This window comes from Myotis davidii, unplaced genomic scaffold, assembly GCF_000327345.1.
Source record: "Myotis davidii unplaced genomic scaffold, ASM32734v1 scaffold1578, whole genome shotgun sequence".
NCBI classification, from domain to species: Eukaryota; Metazoa; Chordata; class Mammalia; order Chiroptera; family Vespertilionidae; genus Myotis; species Myotis davidii.
The window spans coordinates 114,848-138,188 of record NW_006289407.1 but is presented as its reverse complement, the minus strand read 5'-3'; the positions used below and the strand labels follow the sequence as shown (position 1 = coordinate 138,188).

Genomic DNA, 23,341 nt, shown 5'->3' with positions numbered 1-23,341 from the left:
TGGAACCCACTCATTCTCACTTTGCATTAAAATAAGGGGTTTTTGGAGCAGTTAATGTGCATAAATGCCACTACTGTTCTTATGTCACTATGGAACCCATACTCACTTTGATTTTGATTTAAAACAGAGTTCTTGGTAGTTAATGTGCTTAAATTTAAACGCCAGTACTGTGCTTATGTCACTATAGAACTCATGTATCCTCACTTTGCATTAAAACAGAGGGTCTTCGGGCAGTTGATAAACTTAAATGCCATTACTGTCTTTATCTTACTTTTGCAACCCACCCATTCTCGATTTGAATTAAAACAGAAGTTTCTTGGGCCAGTTAATGTGCTTAAATGCAACCACTGTGCTGTGTCACTATAGGACCCATCTATCCTCACTTTGCATTAAAGCAGAGGGTCTTTGGGGCAGTTGATAAACTTAAATGCAACTACTGTGCTTATATCACTCTAGAACCCATAGCCTCACTTTGCATTAAAACAGGGTCCTTGGGGCAGTTAATGGGCTTAAATGCACTACTGCCTTTTGTGTGGAACCCACTCATCCTCACTTTGCATTAAAACAAGGGATTTTGGGAGCAGTTATTGTGCATAAATGCCACTACTGTCCTTATGTCACTATGGAACCCATACTCACTTTTACTTTGATTTAAAACAGAGTTCTTGGTAGTTAATGTGCTTAAATTTAAACGCCAGTACTGTGCTTATGTCACTATAGAACTCGTATATCCTCACTTTGCATTAAAGTAGAGGGTCATTATGCCACTGCTGTGCTTGTGTTAAGGTGGAACCCACGCATGCTCACTTTGCATTAAAACAGAGGTTCCTTGGTACAGTTAATATGCTTAAATGCCACTACTGCCCTTATCTTACTTTTGCAACCCACGCATCCTCGATTTGAATTAAAACAGAAGTTTCTTGGGCCAGTTAATGTGCTTAAATGCAACCACTGTGCTGTGTCACTATAGGACCCATCTATCCTCACTTTGCATTAAAGCAGAGGGTCTTTGGGGCAGTTGATAAACTTAAATGCAACTACTGTGCTTATATCACTCTAGAACCCATAGCCTCACTTTGCATTAAAACAGGGTCCTTGGGGCAGTTAATGTGTTTAAATGCCACAGCTGTCCTTAGGTTAATATGGAACCCACCCATCCTCACTCTGCATTAAAACAGGTCCTTGAGGCAGTTAATGTGCTTAAATTGCACTGCCATCCTTATGTTACTATAGAACCTATTCTTACTTTGATTTTTATTTAAAATGGAGTCCTTGGGGCAGTTAATGCGCTTAAATGCACTACTGTCTTTTAGTGTGGAACCCACTCATCCTCACTTTGCATTAAAATAAGGGGTTTTTGGAGCAGTTAATGTGCATAAATGCCACTACTGTTCTATGTCACTATGGAACCCATACTCACTTTGATTTTGATTTAAAACAGAGTTCTTGGTAGTTAATGTGCTTAAATTTAAACGCCAGTACTGTGCTTATGTCACTATAAAACCCATGTATCCTCACTTTGCATTAAAGTAGAGGGTCCTTACTCCACCTCTGTTCTTTTGTTAAGGTGGAACCCACCCATCCTCACTTGGTATTAAAACAGTCTCTGGACCAGTTAATATGTTTAAATGCCACAGCTGTCCTTAGGTAATATGGAACCCACTCATCCTCACTTTGCATTGAAACAGGGGGTCTTTGGGGCAATTAATGTGCTTAAATGCCACTAGTGTCCTTATGTCACTCATATAACCCATAATTACTTTGATTTAAAATGGAGTCCGTGGACAGTTAATGTGCTTCAGTGCCACTACTGCCCTTAAGTTAAGGTGGAACCCATCCATCCTAACTGCATTAAAGCAGAAGGTCTTTGGGGAAGTTAATGTGTTTAAATTATGCTACTACTGCCTTTTAGTGTGAAACCCACCCATCCTCACTTTGCATTAAAACAATCCTTGGGGCAGTTAATGTGCTTAAATGCCAGCACTGTCTTTATCTTACTTTGCAACTCACCCATCCTCTCTATGAATTAAAAGAGGGTTCCAAGGGGAAAAAAACACAGAGGGTCCTTGGGGCAGTTAATGTGCTTAAATGCCACTATGGAACCCATCTATCCTCACTTTGTATTAAAACTGAAGGACCTTGAAACTGTTACTCTGGTAACTTTTATCCTCCCATTCCTCTGCATTGCCTGAGAGTAGATATGTTATTGAAATGTGCTTATTTGGTTGCTGTGGCACCTTCTTTTTGTCTCTTTCCATTTCCTCCCACTCCCTTTGCAGTATAGCAGAGGGTACTTGGGCCTGTTAATGGGCTTAATTATAGGATTCCCATGCACTCCTAGGCAGTTTACATTTACTAGACATATATTTGGTTCTGTGAAGTTGCCTAATTGCAGCAGTGGTCCTTTTTGTCTAGGTTCCCAATCCACCTCTTAGCCCTTTTACAATACCTGGATGGGCATTTGGCACTGTCAGTGTGCTCAACTGAAGTTGTGGTCCCTTCTGTAATTCCAGGATCATATCCTGCCTTTTCCCTTTTCATTACCTAGGAGGCTTTGGGGACTGTTAAAAGCCCCTGGGGCTACTGTCCCTTCCACTTGTCTAAGATCCCATCCCTCCCTCCCCCATCTCACTTGGCATTACAACAGTGACTGTTGTGCTTAATGTGCTTAAAGGCAGCTATAGTCCCTTTCCTTAGTCTGGGATCCATCCAGGCCCTTAAACATCTTTTGCATTACCATAGAAAGTACTTGGGACTGTAAGTGTGGTTAAATGCAAGTGTGGTCCCTTTTGTTAGTTTAGGAACATGACTTTTCAGTTTCTTTATATCATCTGGAAGTCATTGTAGATAAAGTTCTAATTGTAGCTGTGGTCCCTTTTGTCAATCTAAGATTCCTTTTTCTCCTACTTCATTTGCATTACAACATAGGGTTCTTGGAACTATGAAGGGGCGTCTTGTCCTGTCACATATATTAAATTTTACAAAAGAGGATCTGAACACCAAAACCCCTTCTTTTGCACTGTTAATGCAAATGAAGCATTAACATTAAATGAAGCATTTGCTTTTATCCTTTCTCCTCTGCAGTAGATATAGGCCTCACTCATTTTCCTTATATTCAGCAGTGGATGCCCTTTACTAAGGACCTTTGTACTTAATATAGTTAAAAGTGAGTCATAGTAGTTGACCACAATTATGTCTTTTATGAAAGTGGTTGACCCTCTTCATTTTACAAGAAGGTGTATTAATTACCTGTTACTTGCCTTATGTTAGAATAGCATCCCATTTCATTGCCCCATTTATATTACTGCAAGGGCTTCTGACTAGCCAAGATTCACTCTCCTGGACTGTTAATGTGCATACTTACATTTGCTCCTGTACCTGTACACCAGGTAATGCCACTCCCCCATCATATTTATACTCTAGCAGGAGGTGCCTACTGCTAAAGACCTTACACATTTATGCAGTTAATGTACACAACTTTTATCTTGTACACACTCTCAGTAGTCCATAACTGTGCCTTTTCAATCTCTTGCACTTATGGAAGCAGAGGTTACTGACCTTAAAGCCCTCTCTTGGGACTATGGATATGTTTAATTAGTTGTCTATAATCTTTTGAATTAAGATGGGTTCCTGACTCTTCACACCCTCTTTGCTTTACTGCGTGGGGTACTGTCCACTTAAGGCCCCTTTTCAAACTGTTGATGTGTATAATAATTACATTAGAATCCTTCCTCTGATTTCAATCTCTTTAAAATACCAGAGGGATTCTGACTCTGAAGGACCCATTTCTTAGCTCGATAATATGAATGTGCTTGTCTGGGTTTCTGTGTACTAGACAATGACACCTCCTCTCCCTATCCCCTTTCAGCATTGAGTGCCCTCTGTACAAGACTGTTAACATGTGGACAGTCAAGGTGCGAAATTATAGTTGATTACAGCCTTATACCTGGGACATTAATGTGTGTAATTTCACATGGCTCATCTCATTTGAATAAGATCCTATATGCTCTCAGACCCTTATTATAGTATAGCAAGGGTACTGATCACATGAAAAGGTATCTTTTCATGGCTTATTGTGCATAATTGCATCTGTACATGTTCTTGTACACCAGATAAGGACAACCCTCTCCTTATTCCCTTAGCCTTTTAGCAAGGAGTGCCCACTACCTTAAGATTTTTATATTGGTACAAGGTACAAGGTTTTAATTAACTATACCATATTCCTTGGACATTAATGTACATAATTTCAACTTGGTTCATCCTACCCTATTGCTCTCCGTTGACAGTATACCATAGTTGCTGAACCCTAAATCCCCTTTACTTGGCCTATTAATGTGCGTAATTGCATTTGCCTGGGTTCTTGTACACTAGACTAGGACACTGACACACAACATACTCCCAACCTCCTTTGCCTTCTAGTAGGTAACACCTACTATTGAGACCTTTGCATTTGGACAGTTAATGTGCAGAATTGCTGTTTTCCATATCCCTATCACTTCTAGGACTATTGTACCTCCTTTGCACTATTGCAGGGGATACTATTTTTTTCTCCAAGGCCTCTTCTAGTGGACTGGTACTATACATATTGAAATTGTCTATTGTCTTTATTAGTAGACACCCCCCCTCCCCCGCCCCACCCTGCCAACTTCCCTTTGCAGTACAGCAGAGTGCTCATCAACCAAAGCCCTCATTGGACCTTTAATATCTGCAGTTACATTTTCTCCTGTTCTCTGCACTAGATAAGCCCATCACCTACTTCCTTAGCATTTGCATCAGACAGTGCCCACTACTCAAAAGATTTGTTCACTTGGAAGTTTCATGTGCACAAATGTAATTTTGTAAGTAAATCTTATATCAGAATGACTGTACCCTCCTTGCTTTAGAGCAAGGAGATGCTATTCAACGGGCCCCTCCCTCTTTTCTACTTTAATGTGCATAATTGCAATTGTCCTTGCTTCTGTTCGAGTAGGATTGCATCTCCTCATTCCCCCCTTTGTATTAGGGGCATATTAACTATGAATGAGCTCTTCTATTGAGATTATTAATGTGCACAATTAATTGTATTTGTCTGTGGGCCTATGCAGTAGGAAAGGTGCTGTGCTCTATGCCCTTACCATTGCCTTTGAATTACTGCTGACCTCAGCTCTCAAACATTTATCCAAAATTCTGATTATTATATAGGACCCCATATTTTCTTTGTATACATCATGTATGACCCCTTCTGTTGGAATAGGATACCATTCCATTATAACCCCTATGCATTACTGCGGGGGCTGCTGACCACACAAAACTGCAAATGTTGATAGACACAATGGCAATTAGCAATGGGTTTGTCCTCCCTGATCTTATTAGGCAAGCACTCCCAGCCCCAATTTCTCATGGCATCATAAAGTGTAAACATTGCAGTATGCCCTTAACTTGTCCTTCAAAGAGCAACCGATACTCCCACTCCTTTTGCAATGCTCCAGGGCATACATTTCCAAGTAGTCATGGTCCTACCTTTATCTTCCCTCTTCCTACCTCTTGCCTGTCCTTGGACCCTTCTGTGGACCATTAATAATCACAATTTCAGTTGTCCATGTATCCAGCCATTAGATAATATTGTGATCCTTCCTGCCCCTGCCCCTGCCCCTGCCCTGCCACACCCCGCCCCACCTCATCCTGCCCTTTTGAATTGCTGGTGGGGAATGTTGATTGGGCAAGGCCCTTTCACTTGGGCTTAAATGTTAACAATCCCAGATGTCATTGGTTTACCCAGTTTATATTGCTGTGGTGCTTCAGTTGCACTTTACGTGGTCCTGACCATCTGACATGGACCCTCCATTTCCCTTTTTGCATTGCTTTTCAGTAATGCTGACTACCCAAAGGTCCTTCTGTGTTTTTACTCAACACAGTACTGATTGTCCCATTTTCCAACCCATCAGCTCAAGACCTCCCTACCACTTTGATGTTGTGTTTGTTTGTGCAGTGTTGTTTACCAAAAGCAGGCCTGAACTAGGTGGATGGGCCTTCACTCCTTTTCTTGCATTTGTTAATAATCTGAATTCCAATTATTGTCCTATTCTTGGGACAGGAGTTATCTCTGCCCACCTCTGTTACTGCTTTACTGGGCAAAATGCTCAAGGCAAGGCAAGCCCAAGGAGCTGGATTGCCACCCTTTACATTCTGGATTTTTAACACACACACACACACACACACACACACACACACATCAGTTGAAAGTTGTCTACCCAGGAAGGAAGGTTAACACTATCTCTGCATTTTTCCTTCCGAAGCAGGTTTCCTGGCTGAGAATCTCTCCTCTTTGTATATTGCTATTCTACAGAGTCAATTGCCAGGATACAACCAAAAGTTATCGCTATTTTTTATTAAGAAAGACATCTGGATTGCAAGGTGGAATTGATAAACTGGGCATTAAACTTTTGAAGTTAAAAACCCATTTATACCATGTACTTGATGACCAGTGTCTCTCATTTTACTAAGGGTGGTGGGTCTGTGGATAGACCACTGTGACTCTTGCTATACTAAAGGAGTTCGAGAATGGAACTCTTAAGACCAGTATCTTTGAGCTCTACCACCATTCTAAAACCATGCCATTTGGGTTTTACCACCATTCTCTTTTAGAAAAACTACCTACATTTCCTAATCCTTAAGTTTCTTCATCTGGAACACCAACCAGCCCCTACTTATTTCAAGAAGATAATAACTGTAAAAGCATGAAATGAGACAACATATATTGAGGTGCTTTTGAAAACCAAAGTTCACCTTATTTGATTAATCTATTACATAATGAGGACTTAAAAATGATGGGACCTGTTTCCCTGTTTTATATCAAAAGAATAGTAAGCTAAGATCTAGCCATTCTTCCGGACATAAACTTGTTTGACAGTGCGCTACCTGGTAAAAATGGTTAGCCTAGCCTCTACTGTACAGGTTTTGGTGGCAGAGAAGTATTTAATAAAGAACTACTGAAGCAAATAACTAGTCATCACAACAGCAGTTCTTTGTAATCACTGAAAAAGAATACTATTCCTCTAAGTAGGATGTCAAAAGGTCATCCCAGGTCAGGGTGCAGTTTATACTTCTAGCTCCTTGGACAGCTGTAAGAAGAGTCTCTGGCTCTTTAGAATTCTGTAAGTACTATTTTGTAGTTACTAAGTAATCTTTCCCCTGTTCTGTTTTCTCTTAGATACTACCCAGAGGTTTCCTGTTAAGTCTCTCTACCAATTCTCGCCTCATCTGCAAATGTAGTCTCACCATATGAGTGAACCAACAGAATTATAAGAATTAATATTGTGTACCTGGTCCTATGCTAGGTTACACCTAAGTGAGGGTTAGAAATAATATAGTTCTATATATATAATCTCATCCCATAGATGGTAGTATTGTTGAGCTAATATAAGCACACTTGAAATAATTTTAGGAAATGATAATCAAGTGCTGTCTTGTATGAATTATGTTAAGCTTTAATAAAAGGAGCTCACCAGGGTTTGAAGTTGACAGGGTAAATTTAAAGAAGAAGTTGGGTTTACTTCTTCTCTTTGGTTCAGGATATGATTAATATTGCAGCCATCTGGGTAGTCCAGTTGGTTTATTTAATGCCATTTGGTTTTTACTTCCTTTGGAGGCATGGAAATTGATTAAAGAGATAAGACTTAGTCATTGTGTTTGGCTACATGCCAAATTGTTGATTGTTAAATCTCATAAGTTTGAGCTTTTCAAGGTTCGGAAATTGGGGATATAAATATGATACATTGGCTCTTTGTACCTTTTTATTCTATCTCTGCCCCAGAACAGATGAGAGTAGCAATGATGCCTTTTTAGTTTGGCAAGAGGGCAATGGAGAAGCATAACTTTTATAAGAAAGCCATGACCTTGCCTACTTTATGATGAAGTTAATATACCTTCTTCCTCTTTGACTTTTTTCAACAGGTACCTTGATAAGCAAAAAAGCTTAGCCTCCCTGATATAAAACAAACAAACATGCAGCTGAAAAATATTAACATCAACTTTGAAACATTTTTTGTTCATATTATTATATCCTAGCAAGAACAAGAAGAATCATAATGTGCTGGGCTTCTCTTACTGCCCATTTTAATTCATATCCATATTCCCTCACAGCTAAATGCCTAAAGACATTATTTGTCTGACTGACTGGGAGTAATATACAAATATTCCTGAGCCTTTTTGGAAGCATGGTCTGTGCCATTGTTTCTCAAACTGAAGTTCCACAGGAACAAAATTCTTTGAGATAATAAAGAACATGTGTTTTGAGGAACACTGACTTAACGAAGTTATTTGAAATGTAAACATGTTTTCCTAGTTCAATATATCTTTGTGAAAGATATATATATATATAATGTTTTATATGATTTATGTAGTGGGGGATCCATGAGGTCCACAAACCTCCACTGAGTGTTATTATCACCCCAATATGAGAAACACTGGTCTATGCTTATGATATTTTTTATTGCTACTAATCAAATGATCATTCAGTGTTAATATATAACTATAACTATTTATTGGAATTTGTTTTAAAGGGATGAATTCTGAGCCAGTTCTGAACCCCTACTTAGGAATGATGGGTCAATTGTAGGTGGACTGAAGTCTGCACTAGAAAGCATCCAAAGGTGAATTTTGAAGTTGTTTTTCTTTTTTTTTTTTTTTTTGAAGTTGTTTTTCAATTCATTGCTTGAAATAAAATCTCTAGTAGCTGTAAAAACAGGTATTCTGGCCCTATCCAGTATATCTCAGTGGATGAAGCATCAGCGCTTGGACTAAGGGGGTCTCGGGTTTGATTCTGGTCAAAGGCATGTACCTTGGCTGCAGGCTCAGTCCCTGGACTGCAAGTGGCAGTTGGGGTGCATGAAGGAGGCAACCAATCTATGTGTCTCCCACATTGATCTGGAGAGACCAGAAAAGTTGTTACCTTTTAAGTATTTTAACTAGACAATATAAATGGATTTGGGCTTGGATTCATTTTAAAAGTTTCCAGATGGAGTGTCTATTTACCATTATTAATGGGGTTTCAGGAGGGAGCACAGTAAATATGTATAATGTATAATTGGACCCCTGTATTTGGGGATGAAGTGTCTAATCTTATGTTAAATAAGGATGGGAAAGGATTTTCAAAGAGATTTTGAAGCTTGTTCTGTTCATATTGAGAACATAGTTTATATTTTGTTCATCATAGAGTACCAGTTTGGATTTACTGGACATTTTATCTAGAGTATATAGAGTTGAGTAAGTGACCTTTCACTTACTATTAGAATTTGTTTGATGTTGACAGAAAGTTCCTTATAAATATATGGCATTTCCTGATTAGAAATCTGGAAGTCATATCTGATTCTTTCCACACCATACCACACTATGCAAAGTACTTTCAAGATTGCAAACCTGGCTTATACCTGCCCCAGTGAGCTCCTATCTTATAGTAAAGACAGCTAACTAAATATTAAAAATAGTCAAGGCAATTGTACCTCCAGGCAGTAGTAGCAGTTTCTCTGTTACATTGCATCTTGAAGTATTTTCAGCAAGATCATGACCTTTAAGCCACAAATTTAGTCACCCACAAGTGGGTATTGGTTTGCCCCATATTTTCATTTAGTTCTTTTTTTTACACTTGCCTAATCTTCAGTGATACTACCAGTGCTTGCCATTAATAGGACCTTAGGGAGACTGTACAGGAGAGACAGGACACACTTATATCTAATGATTCAGGTTCATACTTCCTAGGTTTTTTTCTATGTTGTTGAGACTTTCTCAACCGTTTTTGGTATCCTATCCTACTGAGGCCTTTTTTTTTTTCAAGGACATTCTGGATAGGTGAGACCTGAGGACTACAAGAAACTCTAAGAAGCTCCATATTCAGTACATCTTTTCTTTTGAGAATCTGGACAAGCTCCAACTAATTGAAGGATGGCTTGCAGACCACCTGAAGAAAAAGGTAGTTTGAGAAGTTTGTTGTGGTTATTCTGTCTTTGGCTTTAAGGACTTTAACTTCCTGCAAGAGCTCCTTTTTAAAACAGAATAGGAGCCAGTTTCAAATCCTACAGATTATATATATATACACATTTTGACTTTACAGAATGAATTTGGCGTATTATTTCATTTGCCCTTCAGAAGTAGGCTCCAGTGAGGTCTATAACAGCAAGCATACTTGGTCCCCATTTTATAAATAAAGAATTAGAGATGCAAAGCAATAAATTGCTTCATTTAAAATCTCATAGCTACTTAGGAGAGAGAGAACAATCCTATGCCTTCTGATGTACAGGCCTCAAAAATTATTTCTACTTTCCTTTGGCAGGTGGTACTAAGTGCTAAGGATTTGTTAATGAGTAGTACAACGTGATCTGTCATAGTCCTATTTTGGCAGACCTAATTTCATTGCCCCTCTCATTCCCTTATTTTAAGAAATTGAGGGTTTATTACTTGAAATTACTAAAAGGTAGAATAAGAGACTCAAGGTCCTGTGTTAAGCTATTTACCAGATTCCTAGCCTTCTCCACCTTGTTTTTCCTTTTGTGTAATTTCCTTAGTTGTCATAACAACTAAATATATATATCAATTTCAGAGAGGAAAGGAGAGGGAGAGAGAAATAGAACATCAATGATGAGAATCATTGATTGGTTGCCTCCTGTATGCCCCCTACTGAGGATTGAGCCCTCAACTTGGGCCCCTGATCAGGAATCAAACCGTGACCTCCTTGTTGATTGGTTGATGCTCAACCACTGAGCCACACCAGTACAACTGATGTTTTATATCACTGTAATGATTATTGGTTTCTCTGAATATCCTGAGACTCTGGTGGTGTCCCATCTATGTAAGCTGTTCAAGAAATGTCCCGTGTAGATTGAGTAGAAAACAATTGTTTCCATTGGTAGTGCTCCAGCATCTGACTAAAATGAATTAAAAGAGAGGAATCCTGCCCAACCGGCATGGCTCAGTGGTTGAGTATCGATCTATATTGATTTCAGAGAGGAAGGGAGAAGGAGAGATAGAAACATCAACGATGAAAGAGAATCATTGATTGACTGCCTCCTTCACATCCCCTACTGGGGATTGAGCCCACAACCGGGAATGTGCCCTTCACTGGAATCGAACCTGGGACCATTCAGTTTGCAGACCGATGCTCTATCCACTGAGTCAAACTGGCTAGGGCTAAAACTATATTTTAAAAGAGAAGAATCCTACAAAACTAGGTGAGAGAGACACTTTGTGGTAAATTGTTCAGTTATTAAAAGAGTGCTTTATAAAAGAAGCCTGAGGCAATATGAAGAAGAGTTCTTATAGAACTCATAGGATCAGACAATATTGGAGCTTTTCTAAGTAGCTTGATAGCTCTTTTGGTTGAGAAAGCTTTATCTGTTCCTTCTATTTTCAACCCCTTGATTTTGTCCTTTTTTTGTCCTTTCACTTTATTTTATGGTGAGAACACTAGAACATTAATAATCCACAATACAGAAGACTGCTCATTAGTAGAGACTGGAGAATAAAGTACAGTATGGGAATTTTGGTAATAATTCACCTCTAAATTCCTCTTTGTGATGAGGTGAAATTCAAGGGAAAAGCTGGAATGAGTAGTAGAAGCATTTGCTTTTCTCTAGGCTGGTAGCTAGAATATAGAGCTCTCCACAGTTCTTAATCTCCACCCCTCAATTCACATGGAAAAAAAGAGTAGACATCACTTAATCTAATTACTAGTTGTTCTTTGAGACAGATTTTCCCAGTATACTGCATTTCAGTAATTTATTTTTCTTTTATCTCTTCTCCAGACCTTCCTTAGAAGAATAGGCTTGTTGCTTTGCAGTGTTAGTGACCTATTCCCTTTGACGATCCCTAGGTGGAGATGGGGCATGAGGATCCTCCAGGGGAATAGCTCACTACCACTGGGCAACAACCCTAGGCCAGGAGGTTCTACCAAGATTTTTTCCTGGGCCCAGATAGGAAGGTGAAGTCTCAAGACATCCTCCACACATCAGAGGTGGGTAAGCTGTTCCTAAAAGCACAATAAGGATACTGTCTTTCATGTTTCAGTATACATTGCATTTAGATTTCCACTGAAATTATTTTGATCATTATGAACTGTGTCTGCTTTGGTAAAAATAGCTTCCTAACTCACCTGGGAAGCAACTGTGTTTGAGATGGGTGAAAATGGTGATGTGAGACAGGCTGATTGATTAGATGGCTGCAGGTTGGGAGATGGTCCAAGTGTAGTAAGTCCTGATTGTAAAGGACAAGATATTTTCCTGTTTATGGCATAGTTTCCCATTCTATGAGGAAGTTGTATTAGTTTTACCTCTAAGGACCTAAACTTTATACATTTCTAAGCTCTGTAGAGATAGTTTCTATAACTCATAATTTGAATCTTCCTATAACTCTAGTGAGTACTCAGTTAATACTTCTTTATGCATATATATAGTTTCCTTTGTTATTTTCTCCCTCTTTTTTGTAGCTCCTGTTTGTTCCCTTTATATCTATCAAATCGTTCATCCTTCTGAAAAGCAATCCAGAGAGCAAGAAATTTGAACACAACAAAGGAAGATCAACATGCCTGGCACTCTAGCATTTTAGAATAGCAGAATAAAGTAAGTTGTTGGTGTTGTAATCATGTGAGGACCTGTTTGGAGCTAATAGCTGTTTGTCAGAGGTTTTTGTGCAATGGGCTATGGTGGTTTTTGTGCAGGAGGGGCCTGAATGTGAGATGGGATAATGACAAGTAACCTGCAAAGGCATACCTCAGAGATACTACAATTTGGTTTCAGACAACCACAATACAGCAATAAAATGAGTTGTTAGCTTGTTGCTGGTAGAGGATGTTGTAAAAAATGCAACATCTGTGAAGCACTGTAAAGCCAAGTGCAATAAAATGAGGTAAGTTATGCCTGTATTGCCAACTAGGTTCATTGAAGCAACTTAATGATTAATTAGTCTATACCAGTTGTGTTAAGGTTAGTCTCACCTTATCTGTTTTTTATCTTTACTGCATAAATTCTTTGCCACTCTTAGAGGCCTAAACATATAGAAACTTAAAACAAAATTTTTGTTTTGTTGCTGAAAGTGTGGCCCCTTTTCTTATATCATCTTGTGAGAGAATGTATTTGCAGTAGTGTTAAAGGAAAAGCAAGTGTTATAATTGTGATGGGTGGGAAAATCAAGTTAGTTTTCTAAAGGGATAGGAAAGGATGAAGATAAAAAATGAGGGCATTGACTAGGACCTCTTAATGGCCCTTTATATTAATATTCACTCATCTGTGGCATCTCATTTGGCTTTTGGAATTTCTTATAAACAGTTGTAGTAGAATATTAAAAAGGCACACATTCTGAGTTTAAATCCTCTGCCACTCATGTTGTTGTTATTATAATTGTTAATAGTTATATAAGTAGTATTGGTACTAATCATAGCTTATTGTAGTTATTAATGTTCTTTTTTTGTTTTCTTTTGTTCTCTTTGTGATGTTTCTCATAGTTGTTGTGCCCCTCACTATATCTTGTCTCTTCTACTTCTAAAAGTCTGCCTTGCCTCATCTCTTTCACTCATAAGTGTGTATTTCTTTGCTTATCTATTTTTTCCTTGAATGTCTTTGGTCTTTGTTCTCTCAAGTTTCTTACCCAATTCCATGATCCTCTTGCTTGTTTCTTCTCTGTGTATCTTTGTCTCGTTTTCTTTTTTGTTCATAAGAGTTATTTGTGCCTTGTCTTAGATGGCTCTCATTTTTTCATTTTGTTACTAATTGTCTTTGTTTTCCTAGCTCTTGCTCTTCTTTCACTGTTCTTCCCATTGTGTCTCTGAGTCTCATGCTTTTTGCTCATTCCTTGTCTTGTCCACCTCTTTTTTTTCCTCTTTGTGAACTCTTGATTGTTCATCATTCTCTCCCATTTTGTTAGTTTGACATTTTACCTTTTTCTGATTCTGGCCTCCTTTCTGCTGTTTCTACTCTTCGTCTTGGGTTTCTCTCTTCTACATGTCCTTTCTGGCCTCTCTTGGGCCATTTTCTTTCCTTTTTCCTGCTCTATGTGCCTCAGTGTCTCTTTGTTCTTTGTGTCTTTCCATTTCACCTTTCTTCTCTCTGTTCTCTTGTTCTTTTGCTTTTCCCCTCCACCCACCTTTGGGTACTTCAGCCTCTTCATGAGTCTGTGTCTTCCCCTTTGATTTCTTGCAATACTCTCTCCATGCATATTTTTTTGTAAATGTGTGTGTGTACATCCATGTGTGCATGTTTGTGACAAAGGGGTTTCCTAACCCCTTCCTAATAGGTGCAGAGTATCTACTATCAAAATAAGCATTGCAGAGCTGTTCCTTATGCCAGGCCATCCTGTGAGATAAATCCAAAACTAGTAGAAGGCCCAAGGATCCAAAGACCTAAGATGTACAGAAGGTGGAAGGCCCATAATGGATATAATTCCCAACACAGAAGACAGAATTGAGACCTGTGGACTAAAGTATAAAACCTGTGTCCCAAGATATTTGGAAACCTCAGCCTTGAGACCATCAGAAGCCCTAGAGCCATTATGTACATAAAGAAGGTGGCCTTTGTCGGATAACTGAGTTGGATGCAAGTCTTGTGTCTTGAGTTAGACAAAAGGCTGAAAACCCAGGATGAAAGAACCAAGCCTATGAGTGGGGATACATAGAAAGCCTGAGACCTGAGTCACAAGACCTGAGATAAAAAAAACTTAGCTTGAAGACTTAAGACCCAAGGATATGAGGTGTCACACACACATAAAGACCCTGGAGTCAAGCATCTCTAGGTGGACTTGAAAGACCAAGAGAGACCAATATCTTAAGACTAAATTAAGCTGGAGTTCCATGACCCTAAATCTAGGAAAGCCGGAAACCCCAAGACCAGAGGAAGTCCCAATATGAGGACCCTAAACCTCTATTCTGCTATCCTTCCTACCCTTGGATATTTTCAGTTCTTCCTTTCCAGTTTTTATATCTCTATTTAAGCCCACTAATTTTGTGATATCCTTTTTGATGTTGTTATTATCTTGAGATTGGCAATATTATGCCTGGGCCAGTGTAAGGTTCTTTTTATTATAGTTTTGAGTCATTTATTAAGTTTTAGGTATTTTTTTAAACTTTACTTTTTTTTACCTCCACTCGTTGGAGAGAGACATATCAGTGAAATTGTATTTCAGTCCTCTCTTTTCCTCAGAAGCTCTAGGCTGATGAGAAGAGGAAAGTGTCAGGCTATGTAGAGAAAATGTGAAGAGATGCCTCAGGCCAATGTGAACATTTAGATAGAAAATACACAGATGTGCCAGCCTGGTGAGAAGGATCAGCCAGTAACATGATTTCTTTGAGCTTGAGTGAACAGGATTCCTGGGGTTTGGGATTCCTAGTGATGGTTAGAAAAAAGAATGAGTAGTCCTGGAACAGAGTGATGTCCCAAGGAGACAGCCTGAACTCCCTGCTCATAGTAGTGGCCTAATAATTTGGTAGACTACACCAACCCTGCCCTAGGCTTTAATATCAACCTCTGGGCTTAAAGATGACAGAATTTGGAAGTAATTAGGTTTAAATCTTTCCTTTTTCTCCCCCTTATCACGAGGAAAGATAATTTAAATAACTGAGATATATATGAAAATAAGGTGTTTTCATTAATAGTGTATTGCCAGCTATGCACAGCTAATATGTATTATAAGTACACTGTCAGTTTTGAAGCATTTTGTACATCAGGGAATCACACTCTTAAAGGGGAAAAGGTAAATATTTTAGTCTTTGCAGGCCTATGGTCTCTACATTTCACTTCCCCCTACCGCCAGTCCTTTAAAAAGGAAAACTATTCTTATCATGTTAACCAAGTAGATTTGGTCTGTGGGCCATAGTTACCCCTGATGTAAATGCTGAATAATATTAATTTCCTTGTGTGAGCCTGTCCCTGTTCTAGGCACTAAGGATTCAATGATTATCATCACATCCAGGTGACCTAAATAAAAATGTGTGAATATGCTTTTAAACTATGAAAGTGCTTAAAGATGTATTAAGTTTCAGACCTGATAAATATTGATTACATATCAACAGTATGTAATACTATGTAGATATTAGGAATTAAGTGATTAATCAATGAAAATTTCATATATTTGTAACCGTGTTGCTGCTGCTTTGGTGATTTTGAGTAAATACAGTATTCCAAGTAGCAGAAAAGAAAACACGTAGAAACTGCTTTTAAACTGTAAAATATACAGCAAACACAAGGGATTAAGCTATTTTGATGACTTACAATGGGCCAGATAACTTGCTAAACACTACAGAAACAATCTCAATATAGAATTAAAATTTTCAGATAAGAAATGCATTTTAAAGTGGTTTGTAAACTAAAGCACTAAATATCAATGAGCTAAATGTTATGAATGAATGAATGAATGAATGAATGAATATTAACTGCCTTTTATGTGACAACTATTGTTTTGGGTTCTGTGAAATCTAAGGCAAAACTCCCAAGTAATAAGTGGGAGGTTTATATTGTGAATTATTTATATGTAAGGAAATTAGATAATGCTTATTTTAATCAGTCAAGACTTTACTGATAATATCAAGTTATTATTACCAGTATATTTTCCAAGATAACAGGAAAATGTAATGAATGAGACTGAGCTTTCTAAACTATAAAGTGCTATATAAATATGACATTAGGTATTTTCTCTGTGAATAAAATTTTTCGTGAGATAAACATTCTTTATAAAATTCACCCACTATGAGAGTGGTAGTAAAATAGTTATGCAAACTTGAGGGTTTGAATACTTGTTAAATGAAAGCATATCAGTTGTCTACTATGTGAAATCACTGTTACAGGCACTAAAGAGATACACACATTTATAATTTTATTGTGCCTACAATTGAGAATAAGGCAATACATATGTTAGTATTTTGTGAACTCTAAAGCACCATATAAATGTCACTATTAATTTTTCTCACTTGGTGCAAAGTACTATAAAAAGTTCGAAATATTTAAAGTATTAACTATTGAACAATCTGAATATAATATGTAAAAGATTAAATTTATGATGAATGCAAGACTGGGTAATAATTGTCTACTATGCCAGTCTTTTTGCTAGGCACCAAGGACCTGAAGATAAAACATCTTTATTGTGTCCTTGATAGCTGAACATAATGTCTGAAGTCAATTTATAAGTCTTGAACTGCCATACATATGTAAGCAATATCCGTTTTATGAATATTGATTTTTTACTCTCATCCTCAGAGATAACAACTAGTGATGCAAAAATTCATCACCCTTATTATTGAATCTGTAACAGAGGTCTATGTGTAAATTTAGAAAACCTAGTGTTCTATATAGATATAAGGAATTAACTGTTGGCTTAATGAATGATGAATGATTACTTTTTATGAGGCTTAAAACTACATATGCCCTAGTATATAAATACGATTTTATCCTCATGGGATGCTTATAGAAGGAAATAATGTAATAGGTGTGAGCTCCAGACTAAAAAGTACTTAACTACTGCTAGGCTTATTTAATGATAAAAACATTGAGAATATAGAATTGTACAAAGCAGTACATGGAAAGATACAATCCAGACCAAAAAGCTCCTTGCTCCCTCGCCTAATTAAAGAGATGGAATTTTTTTTTTTTTTTTTTAAAGCAAGCTGCTCTTGTTCTCCATCAGTTTTTTAAATGCTGAATGCTAAAGATGGAGGTGAATTAGCTCCACCTTGGCCTGGCTTAAAGATATTTAAGAAGTAAAAATAAATGGCTCAGCAGTGCTTTTAGATTTCATTTGATAAGCACAGCATATTTTGTGTGCAATAAATCATTCTAGGTCCTGAGCATAAGAGCAGTGAAATGGGCCTAGTCTAAAGGTCTTTAGATTGAACACAGATCATAGCTGCAGATATGAAAATATCTTTGATTTTTTAGTAAATATTTGAGTGCCTATTTTCTGGGAAGTATTATGCTCATTTAATGAGTCGAGTAGGTATGGCTCAGAAATCCCATTGGCTCGCCTTGGAGATTAAAGGAAAAAAAAGTCATGGTCCTTTTAATATATTTTCCCTAGTTCTGGATAGTCTCAACTTCACATGCTCAGTGACCTAAATTGAAGCCAGAAGACTGTTAAAAGGGCTCAGGATTTGTCCTTTAATTCATTAATTTAAGTTTCTGCTTCTATTATAGTTTAAGATAAGAATTAAGATGAAACAACTGGTTTTAAAAATATTTGCTCATTGGTCTAGCCTAGAATCAGGAAGCCACTTGAGCAATAAAAATGATTTTATCTATAAACATTTATTCACTCTGAATAAAGTGCTGAGAGAATTAAGAGATTCCAAAGACCAAACTGCACTTTCATGTCCTCTAGCTTATGGTTGAAACACCCAGAATAAATTTTATCACTGCAGGTCTTTCATTGAGCAGCTGTGATATTAAGACACTGAGAAGGAATGATTAAATAGATCACCTTCTCTTTGACATGTTTTGTAGAATGGGAATGAGAGCTTCCTACTTATTCATTCATACAAACATTGAAGATGATGCTAAAAGAAATAGATCTGGTAGAAATGGCATTTTATCTTGGAGATGCAATAAAAAACAAGGAATGTGATAAAACATTAAGCAGAAGTGTCTATTTGCAATGTGCTAATTTCTAAACAAAACAAAAAGATCTTAACTAAAAGACACTTGTTTTTAACTAGCTTGGAGACTAGAATATAAAAAGTTACTGTTCATTCACTTTTTTTCATTTATTCATTCATTCTACAAGTATATTTGAGTGCCTATTTTATATAAAGTACTTGTTAGGTTCTCACTTGGCCCAAGAGACATGAAAAATGTATGCTTTCCCAGAGAAATTTTAAAAACTTTGCTTTTGGGGTGTTTTCGTTAGGGGTTGACTTAGCCCCTGAGTAACATTGTGTGGTTTAATTCCTACTCCATATTTCTTCTATCACTCTGGCCACTACGATAAGCAGGGTTTTCCACTGAGATAGCTCCTTAAGTTCCAGGAATCCTCTTTATAATAGACACTTCCTTTTCCTAGCTCATGAAAAATGATTGGCTACTGTTGAATAGAAGAAGGGATGACAACTAATTCCCAAACCACAGTGTCAATCATACCAGCCTTGGGGAGCCATGCATACTCAAGCCACAATTGGTTTTGAAACATTTAACAATTTTGTCTATTTTCAATTCTTTATCCTTTACATTCTGACAAATATACACTGCCTAACTAGATCGGAGGAACAATCCCCAGATAGTACATAGCAAGACTGAAGATGGAGACATGATTTCTCTTTAACAACAGATTTTGACTTAAACTTTAGAAATCGCCTCTCAGTATCAAAACTGGGTCACGAAAGGACTTATATATGGTAGAATATGGTCAGTGAATGAAAGTGGCTTAACAATTTATCATGCTTAAATTTTAAGAGTAATAAAAATGAGAAATAATTGGCAAAAATTTGAGGGAAAAATACAATAAATAAATAAATAAATAACCCAAACCTCTAAATCCAGGCCCCACTCGGCTTTGACCTTTTCTATTTTTAAATCACTCACAGAGGGTGGGATAGGAGGAAGAGTGAAAGAAAAGGTCAAACCTGTTTCTAAGGGCAGCCTGCCTTTTTTTGGATTGGTCTTATGAACTCCGGGTCTAACTTGAGGATTGCTTTGTCCTCATTCATTTCTTTGGCTGAATGATGATATTATCAATTAAGCCTTGGGTTACATAACTATGTGATTTATCAATTAAATCAATTTAGCCTCCATCATAAAGTAGTGTTAAATCTAAAGGCAAATTTCACTGTAAAGGAAGAGGACTTCATAGTTCACTGTAATTTATAATACTTTAAAAGCATATATACTTGAGTTTACATGGCAAGCCATTTATAACAAGCATAAATGAAGAAGAAAATGTGGAGGTAGCACATTTGAGAATTTGGGAGGATTTTTCTGATTTTTGCTTTGTACATTTTAATTTTGACATCAGATACATCTGTAATGTTTGACTTTTAATATGTGGTATCAGCTGGACTCAGTAACACTCTTTTCTCCAGTTGGGGGTGGATTTTCATATTTGGAAAGTGCAAAGAAGAAAGTAGCTACAAGCCTGCCTTTTGTGGTTTCTGACATCCTGAGACTACCACTACTGATAAAACAAGAATAAGAGAACATGCTACCATCATCTGTTTTTTGTGGCATAAATAAAGCAGTAAACAAATCCATTTTTATAAGAATGTACTTATCTCCACCCTTCAACCTCAAAGGGAATATATGCCAAAATGCTCCATTAAATGAAAGAAATTCTTTGACTTGTGTACAGATGTGAAATGCAGAATCTCCGTCTTGGGTGGTTTGAAGATTGACAAATCTTGCTCAGCATAGGTGACATCAAAAAGCAATCTTAAAGCCATCATATAACAACTGAGATAAATTGGGGAGTGTTTTTTCTAATGTCAAATAAAAGCTAATGTTTTGAAAACTTTGTATTTTGATATGACAAGTTCTGCCTCATTGTCTCTTCACACATTATTTCCTTTTGTTTTTCCTTTTACTACTTTGGGTGAGTAAATTTTTTGTGGTCTTATAATCAGACAAACAATGGGTCCATGCTGCCTGTCTACTTGAGCCAATGAAGCAGAGACAGGATTGAAACATAATGAGCATTTAGTCCAAAACTGCTGGCACCAGCAGTACAGGAGAGCAGCAGCTTAGCCACAGAAATCTGCTCTGCAGCTCACCATAAGTCAGTGGCTTATATAGCAAAAGCACAAAGGAAACGTAGGCAAAAGGGCAGTTTACAGATGCAAATGGACTAGGGGTCTTCAAAGGGCTTAGTGATATGCAAGGGATGGGGTTACATGGGCAAATAGCCTAAGGGAGTGCCGGATGGACAATTAACAGGTAAGCAGGTTTGCAAAGGACTGCAGGTATGCCAAAAGGGATGGGGATCTTCAAAGGACTGGTATCTGTTTTCTGTAACAAATCTTTGTTAATCTTTTCATGATAATAGGCAGCTCCAAATGGGGGGAGGGGAGCAAGGGCTGCAACTCCAGATCAGCTCCAGCCTGGGTAGAAGTGCCTTCTCCATAAATAATGGTTAACAGAGCATGATTAATATTTCTTACAATCCTAGCTGGTCCCCCACATTCTATCTCATTTCCCCACTGATGTTTATCTCATATCTATGGAATTTTTATCAATTAAGAATTGTCAGAAAGATTAAAATAGCATATTCCTTTAAATTCCTCACAATTATGGTTATGCCACAACAACAAATAATGTATTGCTACCTGATTCTCTAGAACTGCCTCCCTCACCTGTCTCAGCTCTTGATTTATCCCCTGTATAGCCCTGGAAGTGGCATTCAGGGCTTTTTCCATGCTATAAGCCAGCCAGGTCACTTCTATATGAAGAAAGCCTACCATTATCAGCATAACAAAAATGGTTAAAGTAATATATTCAGCAGGGCTCCACAGGTGGAGATCATTGAAGTCCAGTGCCATGGGTGTGAGAAGGTCACTTTTGATTTTGGCCCTGTGATGTTTCTGAGACATAAAGACAGTAATCCTAAGGAACAAGGCCCCCGGTGCTGTTGGCAACAATATGAATAAACAGTACCCCACACATCAGAAACTAACTAGCCAGAAGCTTAGTATGTCCATTACTATAAGGGAGGGAGGAACTATGAGCACAATTTATATTTTAATTATTAGATACTTAAAGACAATAACTAGAACACCCAGTAAAAGTCAGACATCCACTACAAGTTACTGCAGCAACATTTAGAGAAAACATCCCTGCATCCTTTTCCCAGACAATGGGTCCCAATATATAAAGGTCCCCATTTGTGACTTTCCCCAAATGAATAGAATAATCCTATGTATTAGCAATATGTGTTCCAACTCCTACTAGGCAAGGTGTAAAGGTCCATCCTGCATAGGTTCCTCCATTGCCAGCTTCAGAGCAGTTGAAGTGACAAGATGCATGTCTCAGGATCCTGTCCATTTCTCCAGTTAGCCCATTGTCTTTACTCTGCTTATGTCTGTCTAACTGCCTACTGCATCCCCTCAAGGATTTTGGCTCTGAATTCTTTCATGGGAAAAAGACACAGAGTCTCTTCTGAAACTGCTTCCTGCTCAGGAGGGGCAAAGGTTTCTCTCAGAGCTAAGAGATCCTTGCTCTCTGTCAGAGGGACAATGAGGCCTGGGCACTGAAGGAGGTGGCAATGATGTCTGGAGGTGGCATTCTCTAAGTGCAAATAGGGCTTGTAACCTGGTGTAGACACTGTGTTATAACAATATTATTGGCCAAATGTTAGAACAGCAAAAATTACAATAAATGGTCTGGTGAAAGGAAACCCCCCCGCCCCACACACATTTCAGTTCTAATAATTCCCCATTGAAACACAATTTCTCCCCCTAAAATTCTTGCCCTCATTTTCATTAAAGTGCCAAATTAAGGCCGATTTATTTACTGTATTAAGTCTATTTTCAATTTAGCCTGATCATTTGCATGAACACAATAAGAATAACAGTTGAGTACATAGGCCTTTAAATAGATATAGATATAGATATAAATATGCTTTCCTGGAATCTTATGTTCCAGCTTTAATTAGCCCCTCAGGGCAAAGAAGCTGAGCCACTTACCTGCCATCAGGCTTGCCTGCAATAACCTGTATACTTGGGTGAATTCCTCAAGTTCTTGAGGTCCCCAATAATGTCTTGAAGTTCCTCCCTTGCCAGCTTTCAGGAAAGTAACCTTCCTTCATTCCCTGGAAAGACTGCTGTGAACCATGTGACCAAGCAAGGTATCAGGCTTTCTCCAAGGTGTTCTTATTGGGTTCATTCCTTAAAGCTTTCTGGTGACAACCAGAATCCAGACATGTTACACATGACATTCCAAAGTCCTTAGTTAATAAAACCACAATTAGAAACTGGTCTTGTTGAATTAATGCGTAGAAATGCATTGCCATGACTCACTCATTAAGAATTGCCAAATTCTGTGGAGGGATCAGATGGGGAGAAAAATATAATTAACCAAGTTGCTTTAAAAATGCTTTCTCATTTGCATGAACACAATAAGAATAACAGTTGAGTACATAGGCCTTTAAATAGATATAGATATAGATATAAATATGCTTTCCTGGAATCTTATGTTCCCTGGGCTTTCTATAGTCTTACAATAACAAATTTTCTATCTTTATGACAATGTCAAACTGATTTGATTATTATACTATATAATAAAAGGCTAATATGCAAATCAACGGAACAGCAGAACGACCGGTCACTATAATGCACACTGACCATCAGGGCGCAGATGCTCAACACAGGAGCTGCCCCCTGGTGGTCAGTGCACTCACACAGGGGGAGTGTTGCCAG

General features: G+C 37.9%; 1 long non-coding RNA gene across 3 annotated transcripts; it reads left to right on the top strand.

Annotated features, from left to right (window-relative positions):
• The first annotated feature begins 12 nt into the window (after positions 1–12).
• LOC102766338 lies at positions 13–20,449 on the top strand. 3 transcript variants are annotated; one of them, XR_001513536.1, is made up of 7 exons: positions 13–1,178; positions 2,062–7,133; positions 8,541–8,630; positions 9,812–9,946; positions 11,843–11,983; positions 12,455–12,587; positions 13,469–20,449. It is a non-coding gene; the product is annotated as an uncharacterized LOC102766338 (long non-coding RNA). The 3 variants fall into 3 exon arrangements; XR_435573.2 differs by having other exon boundaries at positions 14–1,178; positions 11,775–11,983; XR_001513535.1 differs by lacking the exon at positions 8,541–8,630 and having other exon boundaries at positions 11,775–11,983.
• Positions 20,450–23,341: the final 2,892 nt, after the last annotated feature.